Source organism: Tyto alba, unplaced genomic scaffold (assembly GCF_018691265.1).
Source record: "Tyto alba isolate M040663 unplaced genomic scaffold, T.alba_DEE_v4.0 Super-Scaffold_5, whole genome shotgun sequence".
NCBI classification, from domain to species: Eukaryota; Metazoa; Chordata; class Aves; order Strigiformes; family Tytonidae; genus Tyto; species Tyto alba.
The window spans coordinates 4,427,745-4,448,420 of record NW_024881326.1 but is presented as its reverse complement, the minus strand read 5'-3'; the positions used below and the strand labels follow the sequence as shown (position 1 = coordinate 4,448,420).

General features: G+C 36.8%; 1 protein-coding gene across 1 annotated transcript in view; it reads left to right on the top strand.

Moving 5' to 3' along the window:
• Positions 1–20,676, top strand: part of NXT2 (nuclear transport factor 2 like export factor 2) — a 67,186-nt gene that overhangs the window by 4,698 nt on the left and 41,812 nt on the right. Inside the window, exon 2 of the mRNA XM_032996047.2 lies at positions 13,097–13,251. The gene's annotated coding sequence lies outside the window, so the exon portion shown is untranslated. The remainder of the gene's footprint in view (positions 1–13,096; positions 13,252–20,676) is intronic.

Here is a 20,676-nt window from a genome sequence, read left to right as displayed (position 1 = left end):
CTAAAGTTTCTCCTTGTCTAAGGGAAAATGTAAATCAACATTCACACTGTTATAATTTCTTTCACTTTAAAACCCCCAGTTCTTATTTGGGGATATTAGAGAAGATAAGCCTAGTCAATTATTTGCTCAGATATTCAGAGTCTGCTTTTCTTTCAGAAATTTGCACTAAAGTTACCTGCACCATTTAAAGATGTACCCAGGTACTCTGTGCAACAATTTGAAGCTGACTCAGAGCAGCTCAGTGCAAAAAAACAAAGTGACTAATCTCTGTAAAACTGAGGCTTTGCAACTTTGCTCTGAGTCATCATGACAACTCAAAGTACCTAGACTTATTACAGAAATAAACAGATTTATACAGAGCACTGTTTCAAAACAAACATTATTTCTAGTCCTTCAGTCAGAATGACCTTGGTAACACTATTTAACATCAAAGTGTCTCTGATATGCAGAGTAGTTTAAAATCTCTAGAAACCGATTGCAGTTGAATCGTAAGAAGTTAAGGGAAAATAGGGAAAGAAAGAATAAAAGAAGGAAGGCAAAGATATTTTCTTATCCATTAATAATGCCACACATAAAGAGAGTTGAAACAATCATTTGTCTAGTAGCAAGATTGGAACTGAAAGAAGAAAACTGGAATTGGTGGCATTAGGATGTGTAGGGTAGAGGTAAGGGAAATCTTTAATAATTCTCCTGTTCTTGACATATTCTAGGCACTCTTAATTAGTCCTTCACATTCTAAGATCAAATAATTAAATGGTAACATTAATCCTACTTGATTCAGCAAATCTCTCTCTTTGTATTAAAAATTTATGGTCCTCTATATGCTGCTATCTAAAGGGTAAATATTAGTACAAGTTAAGTTGGAATCTCTTCTGAAATGTATGAGTGGCTGCTTCTGCCACCTCCAAGTTATAGGAGCAGATCTGTCTTTCAGTGGCACTAGTGCAAATTTGGAGAAGCAGACCTGAAGTTAATCATCTGCAAATTAAATATGGACATAACGAGTTACTCCTGATGTGCTCTTGTGTAAGTAAGAGTAGTATTTGGTCCTATATATTTATTTCAAGATCATAAAATATATTATAACCATTTTGAAATTTTTACTAGAATGGGTCTGGGCATGTCTGTGCAGACAGACCCAAGTTTTTATGCCTGTAGTCCAAGATAGCCAGCCACAATTTAGCTCTGACTCAGAAGCATCAATTCTGTGCTGTTGCAGAGCTAAGAAACTCTATGTGGCATCCAAAAGCCATGCAGGTATGTTAGCCTGACGGTATGTCCAGGCTAAGAAGTCCAGCCATTCAACAAGGTTGGTTAGCTTTTGCACTTTTTTTTTGTCCCAAGTTGGTTTACCTCAGCATAACATAGAAGCAGCATGAATTCACGTCTGCCAGCATGTCTGTTTAGTAATGCCCAATATCCACGTGCAAGGCATCTTCACTAGGGAACAAGTATTCCAGAACAGAAAAGAAACTTAATACAGAACTTGCAAACATAAATTATGGGTATCTAATTTAATAGATTTAGTCATTAGATAATCAGCGGTAGCACTGAGTATATTATAGGGGTTGAGGTAACAATTTGGTTTATTACAGATATATTACTACATCTATGTAATTAAAATCTATATATTTAGGTATTGAAAAAGATTTTTATAGAAATGGTATCTCATTTAGTGTCTCATTTCATATAGGTTGCAATTGCTGCAATAGTAAAAAAAAAAAAAAAAAAATCTAACAAGCCTCCAGAAATGAGCAATGCTGAATGTCTTGTTCTTTGAGTCACAAAATTAGCAAGAGGTAACATGTTAATGACTTTAACATTAAGAAAGCTAATAAGCATGTTAGTTTAAATGCTTTTGTGCTTGAGGTAGGATCATGTAATATCTCAGAAACTAAGCAGAGTTGGTCCTCGTCTGTACTTGAATGGGAGATGTGTAAGAAAAATTCATCGTATTACGAGAAAGGATGTCAGTGGTTTCATAGGTTTCATCATTACAGCTGAGTCAGTACTGAAGTCATGCCTGCTATGGTGCTAAAGAAACATTCTACTGTTAGAATTGGATCCCATTGGAATTCATTCAGTGGTTAGGCTTAAATTTGGATCCACAGTCTGTGGCATTACATTTAGGAAAGCTTTTTGTCTGAATTTAAACCAGTATCCTCATGACAACAGTGTAAAACGTGCAAATTTTGACAGTGGGATCTAGTATTAAAGTAATATAAACATAATTTAGTTATTAATTGCTTGATACCTTTTCTTTTGCCTTCAGCATATGCCAGTAGGAGGATATGGTCATCATTAGAGTTTCTCTTATTTCTTTGTTGCACTCAAATTTTTTACTTGTAAAAATAATGAAGAGGAAAATTGAGGAAAATGAAAAAAAATAAGTGAATGTTCATGGTATCATATAAAGAATAAAACTTAAAACCCTGAAATAACACTTCACATGAACTAAAAATTAGGAATTGTAGAAAACTGAGAGGGGAAGATAAAGAGAAAAGGACAAAGTCTATTAATGGCAGGGCTAAAGAAAATTTGGTGGCATTTGAAGAGAATCAATCAAAATTGTTTGAGGTCCGTTAGTACATTAGTTAATAATAATACTACAAAAAAGACCTTTTAATGGAGAGTACAGTCATTGCACTTTTGAAATTGCATTTGTTGTGAAATAAAATTTGCTTCCTGTCTGAGAATTAGAATGTGATGTAAAGTTCACCTTTGTTGATACACAGTTTCAGAACCATGTTGTAGTCCAGCAATTGTTCTTCTTTTTATTAGATTGAAGTTGCTTTTTCTTGTTTTTCAAGGCTGATTTGAAATCCGGAGGATTTAATTTCTATTGATTTTTAGTTCTGCCATTGATATAGCTATCAACCTATATTTCAAATGAAAAAAGACAAGAGACAAATTTGGGACATAAATATCTTCAAGTAACATTAAGATTGCTGAAAATGGAAAGCAATTTTCTGAAAATTCAGAAAATAAAAATTGCATGAAAATTTTAAATATAAAATCTTTTCCTGTATTCTTGTTTATTTTGCTCCTATTGATTAAGTCAAAACATCTTCATCGAGAAAACTTCTGTTCCTACGCAGTTAAGAAACATATCCTCTGCTGTTTCATCACATTTCTTTATCTAGAACTATCATTCCCTTCATAGGAAATCAAAGCAGATTCCTGAAGGAGGACATTAATATTTCTTTAGAGATAATACTGTTTACATCCTCTACACAGTGTTTGCTATATTATCTGCTGTATTTCCTGTCAATGTGAGTAACTCAAGAGTATTCATGCAATATAGTGTACAATTAACCATTTCGGGAGTTGTTATATTTTTACTCCTTTGTAGTTGTTAGCGGGATAATGAAAACACTTTTTCAGTCATTGCCAGAGCAAATATGCCTTATTGGATCCAAGACACATTCTGCCATTGCAGTGTTTTTAGGTCTAAAAAGCACTCACCTCAGAGGAATTTCATCTTTTAATCATGTAAGACTCGGAATGTCTGTGATCCGGCAAAGCCGCTATCTCTGGAAATTAACTACGTGTTTGTGATCCGGTGTTATGCTTCATAATAGAAGAGCCAAAAGAAGCTATAATGTATAGTTAAAAGGCCTGCAAACTAGTTTGTTTGTATGTGGCAATAAGATTTAAATGTCATTAATGAAGTTAGTATTATTATTGATCTTAAATCTAAAGATTTAAAAAACAGCACAGTGTTTCATAATGTCTTTTGGGAATAGTATGGCAAATATATCTGCAATCAGCTATCATTTCCTGACTCCTTAGGTGCTTTCTGGAAAGGTAGTGTAATATAATGTTTACAGTGTATTGTTGGATTGCATCTGCTTACTTATGTGGAAAAATAAAACCAATATTTTTAGAGAGGTTTTGATTAGTTTCCAAATTTTTGGAGTGAAGGAGGTTGCTGTATAGTAGAAGAAATGTTACTTTGAACTTGGTGGGGTTTATTAATAGAAAATTTTATTTTTTCTATGTCATGGGAGAGCTGACAGAGATAAGTTTTCAGATGAATACCAGATAATATTCTGTAACAGCATCATGTCATTGTGATATTTTAAAAATAATTATGTGTTGGAGTAATGAATAAGTACGGATAACAAAGAAGATTGCTGAAGGCTGCTCACATTTGCATGAGCAAAACCAAAATACATGTTTAATTGTATTCATTCTCAAACTTCTTGTAAGCAAATACTAGATTTCTTAGGTAAACTTTTTTATCCAATTGTAAATTAAAATTCATATTTTTACTATTCACACAGTTAATAAAATTCTCTTCTTTTTGTCTCTACAGTCCATTATAAAAATATATCCACTAGCTCTGCTGCTGAGTGACTGACACTGAGTGGCACAAGCACTGCTATTTTGGGAGTGGGTGCAACCTAAAATGGGAGGCTAGGGTGGAGTCATGTGTTTGTGCATGTTAGTTAATTTTCCTTCTGCAAGCAGTTGAAAGAGAATTCTGTCTTACAGTTTTAAGAGGAAAAAGGGAGGCAAAATTGTGCTTTCATTGCAAAAAAATAAGTATGTCAGAGAACATAAGTGTACTTACTCCCCTTTCTCTGAGACTAGTTGTGTTCTTAGCTGCATAACAAATCTAGAGCAGCTTCATAAAAAGTAAGGCAGCTTAATAAAGATAGGCAAGGTTTTACATTTTATACTAAATTACAGTTTTTATACCTTGAAATTTGGTGTTTCTTTCAGTTTGTCACCTGCCTTATCTCTGAACTTTGGTGCCTTCATGCAGATACGATACTGTATGCTTTTTCTAGGGTCATATTTGTGAAATGATTTCTCGATTAGTGTTACGGGAAATATTTCTGAATATTGTTTGACAAGCTGCAAATAACTGGTTAGGATGTCAAATAATTGAAAGCTGTTGATGTCTAAAGTTGCTTTGCTAAAACACAGATACAAATTTGCTCAAAACTGAAGAACAGGTGACAGACTATTACTTTTTGATTCCAAACACAGTAGAGAAAGCCTACCCTGTTGAATCTCTGATAAGAACCATGTTTTTTACAAGCATCTTGTAAAAGTTTTTACGCCCATGGATGTTTATATGCAGTCTGAATTTGCTTGTCTAAATTCTCATGCAAAAAATTGGTGCACTTTATTTCCATAGCTGTTGATAAATTTTTGGGATTGCTGTTGAATCTATAGAATGCTAAAATAATTGGTTATGGTCTGTCTGTACAAATTGAAATGTTTATGCATATAACCAATGCATGAAACACAGTAAGATTAAATTAGTGAAAGCAACATCATTAAGACCACTGATATATTTAGAAATACAAAAAGGAAAGATAGTAGACTTTTTGGTAAGTGGCCTTCATTTTTCTGTGTTCTCATGTGTTCAGGATTTCATTTGAAGAGCATAAAGGATGCTAGAGCCTGCCTGTACAAGCAGAAGCAAGTAAGAGTGCCAAAGATTTAATATATTTTTCTAAATTTTAAAGCACCTAATAGAGCTATTCTTGTGGATTGCCAAAAGGGCAAGAATTTGGCCCTTTGGCAGTGTCTTTAATGAGAGACTCCTCTTGTGTACATTACCTGACCGAAAGGTGGTACAGTGCACTGTTGAGTCAACACAACTGTTCTGGCTTGTTTTTTAAATATTTGCAGGGAGTTCACAGGTGATTAGCTGACAACCAAGAATGAGACTCAAGAAATTTATTGTTTAAGAGAATCCTAAGCTTTTGACTCACACAGAAGAATAAGGTTTTATAAGAATAACAGAGGGGCACCGAGTTCGTGAGTCAATATATTGGGCTGGAATGCAGCCAGCTACAGTCACAGAACAACAGTAGTGAGCTCCAGAAGTTGACAACTTTCTGTGACCTTGTAAAATATTTCAGAATTTGCAAGAGCAATTGAATCTGGAAGCACAATTTCTTAAAAAAAAAAAAAAAAAAAAAAAAAAAGAATAAATCTGACTTTTACTAACTAAAACCTGGACATTTACACCAAGGCAGTTCTTGTGTAATAATACATGTATCTCCACGTGGCCCATCTCCACTAGCTGTATAAAATAAAGCCCTAAGAAATATGCTGCAGAGAAGGGAAATAACAACAGCTATTACAGGTTATATTGCTTCACAGTTGGATAGAGCTGGATAAGTATGCAGCTCACTCCTGAGACACTCTAGAAGTCCCTTTAGCAGAGTATTTTTTGTTGCCAATCCAGTCATGTAGGTTTTATATGGGGCCACACTCAAACTGTTCACAAGTCATGTGTTACGCAAGCTGTATATATGTTGGTAATAATGTTTTACAAACAGACCTACAATACTCATAACTATAGTGGATCCGAGCAAAAAGCAAATGGATAATTATTTGTTGTTAATCCTTTTAGCCGCAAAGCCTGCCCAGCCATTTCCTATTTAAAGGTCCATAGTGCACAGTCTAGTGTTAGTGATGCATATACTCCTAGACATAAGTAATTTTATAAAATACTGGAAAAAAGTTCTGAATTATGGTAATATTGATTGATGGTATGCCACTGTAAACTTTCTGGGCAGTTTTTATGCAGGCAAAGCTGCAACTGAGTGGTTTTTGAATCTTCTGTAGGCAATAAATATGAATAGTTAAAAGATCAACTAAAATCAATATAAACTAAACTGTAACTGAAACTAAAATCACTATTAATAACTAAACTAAACAGGTGAAGAATCTTGATTTCTAATTTCCTTGTAGATACTATCCAAATATGGACAAACCTTGTTTTGAGAGGATATTTATGTGTCCTGTTAGGGACATCCCATCACACCTGTGGACATTCAGAGAACATGGCACTTACATCTTATGAAGTGAACTTAATTCACAAAGCTCCTATGCTCAGCTCAGACATGCTGATAGGATCAGTCCCTCCAAAATCTTTAAATGCATTTTATTGCCAATTACTTTTCCAGCAGTCCATCAGCTGTATCAAACCACTGTTTGCCTAATAATGAACTGAATAATTTATTGTCAGTTGATAGCAAATTTTAAATGTTGTATTTAGCTTGCATTCAATCACTGGAATTAAAAATTTTATATACTGGGATGTTTATAATTAATAAAATACAAAATATCCATATCTGCTGTAAGGGAAAAACTGGACTTTTGTTTGTGATGAAAGACAATACAAGTTCCTAAGTACAATAATACACTATTGTCCCTCTTCCATCCTGTTGGCAAGTAATGATCATTTCCCTTTTCATACAAGTTAGAAACTTGAAAGATGTCATTTATCCTATTGCAGAGGCAAACAGTGTTTACAATGAAAGCTTTTAGGCTAATTCAGTCACAGATGTTTTTAGTTGTATTTTAATAGATTACTTTCAGTAATTGACTGTAAATAGCACTGGTTTTGATTAAGAAAATGTTATATATGTTCCTTGAAATACTTTTTTCTTCTTTGCTGAACGTATATCTCTGCTTGTGACTAAGCTGTTAACAGTATATTTTCAGTTTTGAAAACTAAAATAGTTTATAAATTTATTGATCATTAATTGAAATCACAAAGGAAGAAAGAAGTGATCCTGATAATTTTTATTTTCTTACCTGTTCTTTCTAGAAATGGAATATAACCTTTATCTGTGAAATTATTATATTTCTAGAGCATAGGAATTCATAATTCTTGTTTTCTTTTACTTCCATGACAATTTAGTAGCAACAGTAGGACTAAATAAAGTCAATCTTTTGATATATGAGGCCTAACATTTATTAAGTAGACATTCACAATTCTTTGTTCTACATCAGCTGTGATTATGTATTTTATGATCTCCCATCTAAATGTTAACCAGGGTTAGTAATGTTTAGTTTTCAAGATCAAACACGATCGAGTGCTTTCAGTGTGTGTGGGCAGACTACCAGGAGAAAAAAAATACACACACCGGATAATACTAGATTTTGCTTACAGTGATTTTGTTTGTATCAGTATGTACAGATGGAACATCTGTTCCCAAAGGAAGGTAGTACATCTTCCAGAAGGAGAATGTGTCTATGGCTAAAATACTTAAGAATAGCGTTTTAGTGATATTACTACACAACGAGATGAATAATACTTGTACCTACAATGTCCTGGACTACTGCACAGAGCAAACAATGACTCATTCTCTTCTAATACACCTTTTCTTAAATACGGTGATTCATATCAATACTTCCCTAGAGGAATGCACTGTATTTTTATTTGTTACCGAAACCAGACTGCAAGACCCAACAGAAGATTTTTCAGTTCCTCTCAAGACAGAGCTCTGTAGTTTTTGTTGTTGTTGAACAGAATACACAGACGAAAGTCGACAAAAAGTGCAGGTCTGATTAGATTTTTAGCTGACACAAATGCCATTTGCTTTTTTTTCGGTAAAGAGATCGTACTGAATCAAGGATAACAGATTCTATGAGTTAGGCTTGAGAGAATGAAAAAAACAGACCATATTACAAGTGCAGGCTGGGATTTAAGGAATAGAAGCACTAAGAACCTTTTGTTTGTCTGTTAATGTCCTACCACTGCTACAGTCAAATTGCTCAATGCCTCATCCCTAGTTGCTACAAGACAAAAATGCAGTGCACTCCAAGGGCTAGATGAGGCAGTGGGTCTGTGATTCTCTTCACTTTTAATCTAGAAATATGGTTTATGGGAAAAATACCTTGTATTCAGTTCTTTATCTAGATTTAAAATTCACCAGCTCCATAATCTCAGTTCATAGTGTACTTTATTAAATTTTTATGTTCATCTTGCAGGCTTTTGACAAGGTGTAAAGTTCTTTCAGTTACCTTTCTCAACTTGAGAGTAATTTTTGCTTTCAGCTATTACTGATGATTCTGCCCAGTAAGCAAATCCTTCTTCTACAAATAATAAACTGTTGTTAACAAAAAAAAAAAAAAAAGCACAAGATCACTCTAAAAATTAAGAAGCAAAGTTTATTTTAAAATACTGTTTTGCTGAATATGTGTTTTGTCTCCTGTTTATACTCTCAACTTTTCCCTATGCAATTCTCTACATATAATCACAGGATGATATTAATCTTAGAAAGATGTGTTATGGGAAAGCAAATGGGAACAGAAGACTGAGAGTGCATAAATTAGAAGAAGCAATTTTTTTGCAAAAGGAGCCACTGTAATATCTGTTAAATAAATACACATTTGTCAAGCAAGACTAGCCTTCTGTTTCACATACGTGATGGCCAGACGATTCTCTGTTGGTATAGCAGCATAGATTGATCAAGACCTTTTACTTTGTAAGTACTGGAGTTGTAAGACACAATCAGGAATTTGGAGATAGGTTGTCAAAATTTTTAGGCTATTCCATGACACAAAAGAGGTGGGAAATGTGGGGGCAGGAGCTGGCAGGCAGGGTCACTGACATTTTTTGGCACAAGCTAACAGTAAATAAGTTTAGCTATAATGTTAGGCTGTCCCTCGGCTGGTACACATCACACCTTGGCTTTTCTTAAAAAAGCAGTTGTTAGTCTCAGTGGAGAGGTCTAACACTGGCTGGTTTTAAAGCCTTGGTCTACTTGACTACAGAAATATTTCCTTTGAAGGACCTTAGGGTATATGAGAAAGGTGATCTGAGATGCTAACGTGGCTGTTATGCTTGCCATGCCTCATCTGTGAGTAAACAGAGTCTCAAGGATGTTTACGTGGTGCTATGCTGTGCAGAGATAGCTCAGGTCCTGAAAGCAGTATTGCTACATTCACAGCACTCTGCTCAGACTTACTAGGTCAATAGCCTTTGCAAAATAGCTGTACAGCTACTCTGCCCAACACTGTGCTGTGTAAACATTTCCTATAACCTCCAGTTCAAGTATAGCATAGGTAGTGGCAGGTATTTCTGCAGTGCCCTACATTGTACTGTAGGCAAATCTTTGGTTTCAGAAAATCTTAATTAAATATTAATAAGTTGTTATTAGATAAAAAACCATGATAGTTCCACTGTAAACTGCCTAGCATTCCTGAGTTATTGCTATAATGGATGATTTGAGTCATCTTAAACAAGGGTAGGGTTCTATTTGGTAAATTGCCTGACTGAATTCCCTGACACCCCAGCTAGACTGCTTCTGGCACCTGAACTAACCCTATAAGACAGGTTTGAGTATTTCCATGATATATTTCAGCCTGCAGGTCAGATATACCCTATCCTTTTGACGTCGCTCTGACTTTATTAAACTACATGCCTTGTAACTGAGCAAAATGGGATAATAAAACATGTAGAAAATATTCTAATTATCTTATGCATGTTCATGTTAAGGTTTTTCTAAGATTTTTTTTTGTTGAATTCTCTTACCCTGAATGACTTCCTGCACTCTGCTTTCAGTCGGTAGAATTGCTTTTTGTAAACTAATACAGCATTTTGGAAGTTCTGTAATCAGCCACCAGACATTCAGATGCAACGTACTGACATATGCAAGATCCCAGCTGCTAACTGATGTGCAATAGTTACAGCTAAATGGAAGTCTGTCTTGGAAATCTGTCTTTGTGATATGCAAGAGAAAGTATGCATAATGTTTCCCTCTATGAAGATAATAATCCTACTGTGCTGAAAACTGTACCAGGCAAATCAATAGAAACTACTTAAAGAGCGGAGTAAATTCACACAGTAGTAAATACATATATTCAGGAAAAGTCAACTCAACTTTTGTCAGAAATCTATTGGAATCTTTAAAGAAGTCACTGAGCAGGTGAATGAGAAAAAAGCAGTTGTCACAGTCTACTTCTATTTGTAAAGGCCAGTTTAAAAAAATCACATGTCAGAGGCTTCCATAGAAGTTAAACTGTCAGAGGTTAGGAGGGAAGATCCTCACTTGGATGAATAAGTGGCTAAAGGATAGAGGAAGAAGCAATGATCAGTTTTAACAGTGGGTTTTGTACCTGTAACAGTATGTAGCTCAGTACAGTTTTGCCACCTGATTATTTTTTCAGTTTTTTGAGTAGGTTTCAGTATTTGTGAAAGACAAGGCCTTTCTGAGATTTCAGTTTCTCAGACTGAGGGAATTAGACTAGAATTTGGAAAAGAAGTATTATTCAAATTTTCCATCCTTAGATCCACAGAGGAAAATTGGCTCAAGCTGTTGTAGTAATAGTAATTAAAGTATAACAAATGAGAGAACTTCATTAATCATATTTTTTTTCTTAGTTTCTAATGTTTCATGTTTCTGAAACGCATTAGGTCGTGCCAACATAATAGGAAATCCAAAATTCAGCAACAGAAAAGTGACTGAGACTCAAATTTTAGCCTTACTGTAACTGTGATTTAAGAACATACATAAACATGAATATAATTTTTAGTTGTGGATTGAATCAGTGTACTAGACTACTTTTTCACAGAAACAGGATGAAGAATCGCAAGCACATGAGGACAATATATCTTCTTTATTTATATTAGTAAAGCAAGAGTCTCAATGAATCATGTATATTGAAAGAATACAAATTAATAATACCTTTATTAAATAATATTTGAGATCAAAAGAAAGCCGTAAGATTTTTAAGACCAACATTCAATTAAAAATAGCTGATGCAGGTTGCTCTTACTGTTTCCAAAATAAAAATGATAGTGAATACATATTGAGTGATTTGGAATACCACTTCCACAATAGGAGAAATTTTGACTAACTAAATTCCTAAATTTACAGCAAGGACTCAAAAGGAGACTAGTTTTATTTTAATATTTGGTTGCCTTAGGGCTTCAGAAAATACATCAAAATAGAGGAGATAATCCATAGAGACAGGGAAATTGGTAAGCAGCCAGCTCCCGTACTAACACAAGTGGGTACAAATAAACGAACGATATAAGCAGTAAGTGGCAAGCCAGCTTATGCTGGTGCCATACAATGAGGCTACAGAAGCATGACATAAATAGAATTTTTAAAATATCAAGCTGGCTGGCTATGCAATGTATGTTCTCTCTCCTGTGTTTTCCAACATCTTTTCACAGTTCAGTTACTCATTAATGTAAAAATAATGGGATGTATAAGATGGTGCATGATTAAAACATTATTGGCATTCACGTAGTGGTATTCTTTACTGAATGACCTACAGAGGCTTTTGCTGTTTCAGAAGTCTTTAGGAAGCAAAACCATCCTGATTTAAGTCGTTATTCGCATACTGTGGGTTACACCTGCAATTGTGTGAATTGATCTAGTTCTCCTGATTGCTTTTAAGAATTTACTCTCCTTGGTATGAATACAGCAAATCTTTGGTAGAGAAATCCAGATAGCTGTAAGCCTGCTAGAGCTAAATCAATAGTCCTTCATGTATTTTGACATATCCTGACTTCTGAAGCATAATATGTGACGTATCAATAGTAACACTGATGGATTACTTTCCAAAGCATTTTAACAAATTTCTTCTTCTATTTTATAGCTTTGTGATCACATTTTCTAACATTAAAACCAGAAAATTTTTGCAGGTCATCGGTTTATTTGTATGCCATTCTACTCGTTCATACTTAGTATTCAGACTTCAAGTATTGGTTTTGCTTGTGTGATCTGAAAGCAACATTGGAATTAATCTGATCTGAAAAGAAAAAAGCGTCTCTCCAACATTTGCTCAATTATCTTTAAGTGCATTACTAAGCCAAATGATTAAGGCATTTCCTGCTGTACAAGAATTTACCAGACAATCCATGCAGTACTAAATTACAGCCAAAATACTTTACATTTATTTAATATTTTGCAGAAAAAAGAAATCCTTCAAATGTACAAAATGTTACAAAAGGTGTTTTCACTGCTATGCAGGCTGGAACACCCGAAGTGCGTGTTGCTAGGTATTTGTGTTCCTTCCAGTGCTGCAGGTAGAGTTAGGTTATCCCTGACAGCAAGGCAATATGCCATTTGGTATTCAACCATTATCATCCCAAAGCTAGATGTGTGCTCATTAGAAGTGATTCAAATTCATTGCTTCGTGGCCATTTTTTCAGACTGCAGCCAGCTGTTCGGTGTTGGGAGCGTGTCTGTGTGTGGGAGAGGTGAAGTCGTGATTTCCCTTTAACTTGGGCATTGTAAACAAAGCTTCGTTCAGCATACTGATTTCAGCAGGCAGCCAATGTCAACACTGACATTTTCAATCTCTTTCTTTTATGTCACATTAGTGGAAAGTGACCTGTTGTGTTTGTGGAAGCTCTGGAATCCCGCAGGAGAAGGATCACTCAACACCGCGGCAGGCTGCCAAGTACAACTTGTACTGAAACACAGTGGTGCTGAGAAGTTGCGTTATCAACTGAACGCACTGCCGGCTTAGCAGGAGGTAGGTTAGACTGTTGATTAGCTCAGATGTTATGACCAGCGCACCCTCCAGGGTACACTGCACCTCTGCTGCCTGGCTCTTCCCTTTTACTCCTTTTTCCTGACATGTTCTCTTGTACTCTTCTTGGAGGTGGCCACGACAGAGTTCAAAATCGTGCCTTGTTCTAGCACTGTACTGTACTCAGCATCTGCTGTGTACGTTGGGAATGGAGGGCCTTCATTTATAAGTAATAGTTCCGTAAACTGCTAAATTGTTCAGAAGTCATGTTTTGTTCCAGTGATAACAAATGCTGAAAAATGTAAAAGATACTAATTCGCGTTTTAATTTTATTTCTGATATCCTATTTCTTTGGCCTGTTTTATGAAGGCAGAATTCCTGATATCATCTCATACTCTAATAAGAATATGATAATAAATCCATCTAATCAATTTGAGAATAATAAAATAATTTAGCCAGCGGGAAAGGGAAGTAGCTGAAAGAAGTGTCTTGCAGATGGAAAAGACATAGTGTGCTAAAAATGCAAATGCATTTGTATTGTTCCAAGAATTCTTGATTAATAAGGACAAACTAAGAGCAGACTAAGGTTTATATCAGGAGGTCTTAACTTGAGTACTAGTAGGAAAGGAGGTACTTCAAGTCACTGAAAAAAATGCATATTACAGAAAGATGATATAAAACAAGTTGTCAGGCAGATCAGGGTCATCTGATCTTTGTCCAAAGCTCCTAACCTCTAATATTTCTCATAGGCTTACTTTTATCTTCAGTCCTCAAATCTGTGACTATACTTTGTAGAAGAAAACTAGGCTGTATATGCAGAACATAGACTTTAATCACAGGGCGGGCAGTGAGACTCTTGCACCCAGTACTTCCCTGGTACATGGGAACGACAGAGAACGGTGGCAGTGTGGAAGAGTGTAAACCCTCTCTGTATGATTGCACCAGTAGTCAGAACTATATAGAGCTCAGCAGGCTTCACTGGCAGGAGGCTGGAGCTTACCCTGCCAGAGGGCAGCAGCAAAGACTTGAGTATATGTTGATAATGGTGTAAAATAAATCAGTAAATACACTAGAATAAATCGGGTAAGGTAAGTAGATGACTAAAAAGTCTGGAGTTGAACAAATCTATATTGAAAGTCAATATAAAATAAAAGTACTGAACATGTGGAGTAGACTTTCAGAGGAAATAGAATCAGCACTTGTGTAATGTGCAAATAAATGTCATTTATACACATTTATGCATAATTCAGACTTCAGGGCCCAGACAGAAAAAAGGTCTAATCCTAAAAGAATGAGGCAGGTTGGTATGTCATTTTATGGAAAAACTGATGGCCTCGTAATTGTTTGAAACAATTTCTACGTATTTTGGTTGAATGTCTGACTTGAAGCTTATGGAAATTCACCTGAGCTTTTCACTAAGCTATGCATCATATAGTACTGTTTGTTCATATTACTGGCAAATATTAGATCCTGAACTGTAAGTTTCAGTTTAAAAAGTATCTTTGCATTGATCAATTCTTTAGTACTTCCCTAAATGAAGCAGTAAAAATTATGAAAAGGAGCTGGTAAGCTTTAAGCAATGTTAGCATATTTTTCATACTGCAGTTGCATATGTCATTACGTTATTATACGGATATGGTACATTCTCTACTGGAGATATCTTTTTGAGGATGAGCATGTCTTGTTAATATGAGGAATACTGTCAATGATAGGATATCAAAATAATTTTAAAGATTGTCATAATTGTTGCATCCTGATCTGAGTCCTAAATACTTGTATCTGCACCTTACTTTATAAAGGCAGGTAATTTGCAGTGTTGGAAACTTCAAAAGAGAGGAAAAGGTGGTATATAGACAGCTGTCAAAGGCCGCAGGATTACAAAATTTATTATTTAAATTCAAGGACATCAAATGCATTAAGGAAACAAACATATAGAACACTGAAATAGTAAAAATATTACCCTTTATTATTTTTGACCTATTGTGGAGTTTTTAACTGTCTACATAAAGTCTGCAGAACCTGCAGCGCTAAAGACACATTGTAAATGGATTGAACTTTGGTTTTTCAGGTGACCTGTGGCTAGATACTACTTGTTAAAATCTCAAGCAAAGACACTGTATTCATCTGAGATTGTAATGATATATTTATTTTATAGCTTTAAAATGTTGGCCTAATGTGCTCTGCTGAAAATTGAAAGCAGCGAACACATCTTTGTTCCACACTTAACAGAAATCTTACAACAATGCTGTGATTTTTTATATGTAAACACAATGGAAAATGCAATATTAATAAGGAACCATTTAAGTTTAGAATTTTAAAGATTACATTATGAAATGCAGTGTTGACTAAATGAAAATATAAATTATAATATATATCAGAATTAATTTTTATTTCCCAAATAGTTATTAAAATCAAACAATATAGTACAAAACTCAATTTATCAATCATGAATCCACTGTGTTTGCAAAAAGTGTGAGCTGGCTCTGACAAAGTTGTAGCAAAGAATGGAATGTACATAAAACCTTGAATTCTTTTGTTTCATTTGGCAGTGTCATGGATTTAGTTAATGAATTGTAGTCTTCTTAAATCATTGGAATGAAGATTTCTCTCAATCTTCCATGAGGTGTGATACACTCCACTTTGGGGTGTTGAGGGAGTGTCTGTATAGCTCAAACACGCATGCCTAGGATTGTGTGCACAGAATCAGACCAGCCACGGGGTTTCTGAAAAATGAAGTTTGAGCAAAAGGAGCACTTCATCAGGTCTGATTCTGCAGCCACACCCAGCATGGGACTTTCCTTGAAGTCACGCACATTTTTATGAGATTTCTTGCCCTACTTTTTCAGACTCCAGAGACCTAGAGAAGCATCCAAACTTGCATGTGCTTGGATGAACTGAACTGTTTAATTTCTTAAGGACTCAAACTAGAGGAACAGGTTATTTCTGAAATATAGGAAGCTTCGTTCTAAATTTGAATGCTTATATAACATTGAGTTATATAGTGTGTGGATAAAAAAATGCCTGTGATAACGTCCTTAAAGCCAAATTCCCTCATGATCTTAGTCTTAAATTTTGATTGCCCTTAAGGAGTCATAAAGACACGCTGTTGATAAACTAAGGAAAGTCTCCAGAAACACCGAGATTTAGAGTCATCTAATATGTCCTTGCAGATTTTCCTGGTGATGATCAGCAATGTCTCTGCTGCCTGTGTCACATATTCCACAGAGCAGCCTGCATTATCGCACCGTCTTGCCAGAACCCCTTGCACTGCACTGTGTACAGTCTGGCAGTCACTGAAGTGACATTTGGAAACAATGTTCATATAATCCAACAGTCTAGCCAAAGCCCATAGAAGTCATTATATTTTGGGTTAAGCTTGAAACCATTTTGTGTTTTAGTTTCCAACCTGTAAAATGGAAAAAATACCACCTTTCTTCCAGATTTCCTTCTGTCCTTTTGAGATTGTGTGTTTTCTTGGGCAGGTATATTTGTCAAATATTATATAGTATATTAACTGCATAGTACCTATGGAGATTTGAATTCCAATCTCAGTTAGGTCTAGACTCTATGGTAATAAAAAATGATTTTACTAGAAGTAAGCTGTAATGTATTCACAAGCTTCGTGTCTCTGTTCAGTCAAATACCAAGTTTCTACTCAAACTTTGAGAGTGGTCATAACTGTACTGTGTGATTACTACACCCACTGCAATGTGCTTATCAGCAATCTTCATTGCAGTTATGTGTACTTGCTTTATTTTTTTAACTGTCTCTGATCTTTCTCCAAGCTTGCAGTTCTGTGACCATTTCTGTTTCTATGCTCAAGAGCAAAAAATAAACAGGAGGAATATGATTAGGGATTTATCATAAACCTTTAAGATACTGTGTCATTAGAAGCGAAAAGCACTTCCCAGGGATCAGAACATTTATGCTATTAAAATGGATAAAAGTACAGTAGCATTCACAGATTTACTTAACATTTTTAAAAGAAAAAAATTCCAGTTCTCTGTAGTGGTAATGCCGTGGGAACTAAAAAAGAGGCATTTTGTCCTGTTAATCACAGATGTTACTCTACAAATTCTTATATCTAATTTACTTGGTACAAAACTGTATTATAATGCTAAATGATTTTAATAGCATTTAAATTCTATTAAATGCTAAAAGCTTTGTTTAAATAGCAATAGGGTCATCTTGCAATCTGATACCCTCCCACCTCACAGATGAAAAAGATGGAAATTGAAGTGTAGAAGCACAGCTCTTACTTGCAAAAAAGGTGAATTTTCAAAATGGATTAAATATATGTAACCTCATCAGCATCATGTTTCTCCAGCTTCCTGCCATTGATACTGTGTGATCTATCATGGCATTAGTCCAGTTTCATTGGGAATTACCTCTTCTGAGATCTCGACCTATTAACTGTGCTATGATGGCTTCATGCTGATATTCATTAACTGAATCTTTCCACCTTGTCAATATAATGATGTTTAATTCATTCTGGCTGCATTGATACAGTGGAGGTAGCTGCCATCTTATATATGTACAGCTTCATGGCTAGGCCTGTTTGTGTTGTAAATTAGTAACTAAACTTAGTGGAATATCTGAATGATCAATCCTTCAAAATTTAGCCTCTAAGTAGTTATAGTTGCTCCTGATTTGCAGTATTAGCATGTAGATTTAGACATCTGGCTGGTGGGGATTGTGAAGCTCAAGGGCAGCCTTGGCTGCAGTGACCATGAGATGGTAGAGTTCAAGATCCTTAGGGCAGTGAGGAGGGTGCACAGCAAGCTTGCTACCCTGGACTTCAGGAGATCAGACTTTGGCCTCTTCAGAGATCTGCTTGGAAGAGGAGCATGGGATAAGGCCCTGGAGGGAAGCAGCACCCAGGAAAGCTGGTTCATATTCAAGAATTATCTCCTCCAAGCTGAGGAACGATGCATCCCGACAAATAGGAAGTCAGGTAAGAACCTCAGGAGGCCTCATGGTTGGACAAGGAGCTCCCGGAGAGACTCAAACACAAAAAAAGAAGCCTAAAGAGAGTGGAAGCAAGGACGGGTAGCCTGAGAGGAATATAGAGAAACAGTCCAAGCAGCCAGGGATCTGATTATGAAGGCCAAAGCCCTGATAGAATTAAATCTGTCCACGGATGTCAAGGACAACAAGAAAATCTTCTGTAGATACATTGGTGATAAAATGAAAACTAGGGAGAATGCGGCCCTCTCTGAAAGGAAACGGGAGACCTGGTTACACAAGATATGGAGAAGGCTGAGATACTCAGTGACATTTTTGCCTCAGTCTTCACAGGCAAGAGCTCCAGCCACACCGCCCAAGACACAGAAGGCAAAGGTAGGGACTGGGAGAATGAAGAATCACCCACTGTAGGAGAAGATCCAGATTCGAGACCATTTAAGGAACCTGAAGGTGCACAAGTCCATGGGATCTGATATGCTGCATCCATGGGTCTTGAAAGAAATTATGCATGAAGTGACTAGGTCACTACTCATTGTATTTGAGAAGGTGTGGCAGTCTGGTGAACTTCCCATGGACTGGAAAAAGGGAAACATAGCCTCCATTTTTAAAAAGGGCAAAAAAAGAAGACCTTGGGAACTGCAGGCCAGTCAGTCTCACTTTTGTGCCTGGCAAGATCATGGAGATGATCCTCCTGGAAACTGTGCTAGGGCTCATGGAAAATAAGGAGGTGATTGGAGACAGCCAGCATGGCTTCACTAAGGGCAAATTGTGCCTGACCAGTTTGGTGGCCTTCTGTGATGGGGTTATAGTGTTGGTGGATAGGGGAAGAGCAACTGACTGTCATCTACCTGGACTTGTGCAAAGCATTTGACTGTCCCATACGACATCCTTGTCTCTAAATTGGAGAGACACGGATTTGATGGATGAACCACTCAGTGGATAAGGAATTGGCTCAATGGTCGCACTCAACGTTGAGATTTTGTGGTCAACAGCTAAGTGTCCAAGAGGAGAGCAGTGACGAGTGGCGTTCCTCAGGGGTTGGTGTTGGGACTGATGCTGTTTAAAATCTTTGTTGGCGACACGGACAGTGGGATCAAGGGCACCCTCAGCAAGTTTTCCAGTGACACCGAGCTGTGTGGTGCAGTTGATATGCTGAAGGGCAGGGATGCCACCTCAGGAGACACCACCGGGAGTACTGTGTCCAGCTCTAGCATCCCTAGCATAAGAAGGACGTGAACCTGTTGGAGTGGGTCCAGAGGAGGCCATGAAAATGATTGTGGAGCTGGAGCAGCTCCCCTGGGAGGCCAGGCTGAGAGAGTTGGGGGGGTTCAGCCTGGAGAAGAGAAGGCTCCGGGGAGACCTTCGAGCGGCCTCCCAGGGCTTAAAGGGGGGACAGGGAAGGCCAAGAGGGACTCTTTATCAGGGGGTGTGGGGACAGGATGAGGGGTAACAGCTTTAAACTGAAAGAAGGCAGATTTAGATTAGATGTAAGGAAGAAATTGTTCCCTGTGCGGGGGGTGAGGCGCTGGCCCAGGGTGCCCAGAGCAGCTGTGGCTGCCCCCTCCCTGGAAGGGTTCAAGGCCAGGTTGGACGGGGCTGGGAGCACCCTGGGCTGGGGGAAGGGGGCCCTGCCCGGGGCAGGGGGGTGGGCCTAGATGGTCTTTTAAGGTCCCTTCCAACTCAAACCATTCTATGATTCTGTGATCTCCCTCACTATTTTGTTTCTAAAAATACATTGCTATAAATCAATTTACCAGTCTGTCAAATGGAGGACTATAATATTTATCTTTTTTCAGCCTAAGCATAATTTGGTAAGCGTAACTAACACTCCACAATTTTCTTTGTATGACAGGTTTTTATTAGAGGTAAATGAGTTAAGGATGAAACTCTGAGTGATTAGAAAAGCACCTTCATGTGGAAACGACTGTAAATAAAGTGAGGGCATATTCTCATTTCAGTCTTTTAGCTGTAAGGGGCCTCGAGCATACCACATGCTTTTTCACTTTTAGAGGCCCTCTACGTAATACAAATTAAAACCAGGACATGCCTTTTCTTAGAACCTTTGCCAGGCATTTTGTTTTCATAGATGTCAACTTTAAAATCATGCTTTCCTCTTACTGATGTTTTGATGGAGGTGGAAGAAAAGAGTGTGCCAGTGAGCTCTGATTACGTGAATGAAAATTGTTAGTCATCTGGGCCATTTTCTTTCTTTTCTACAGGTTCCTGGCTGACCCTTTTACATGGGAGATGGGGGTGGGGAGCAACATCAGTCTAGACAGAAGAGGCCAACAACTAGTTGTCCACTCAGGTTTCAGATTATAAATTAATAGTGTTCAATTTCTCACAGATGTTTGGCAGCCACTGTGCTTTCATTCTAATCGCAAGCAGGATTTCTTCTGCTTGAAAAATGCAGTGACCAATAGACATACGTAGACTCATAGAATAATGATTCCATCTGCTGTG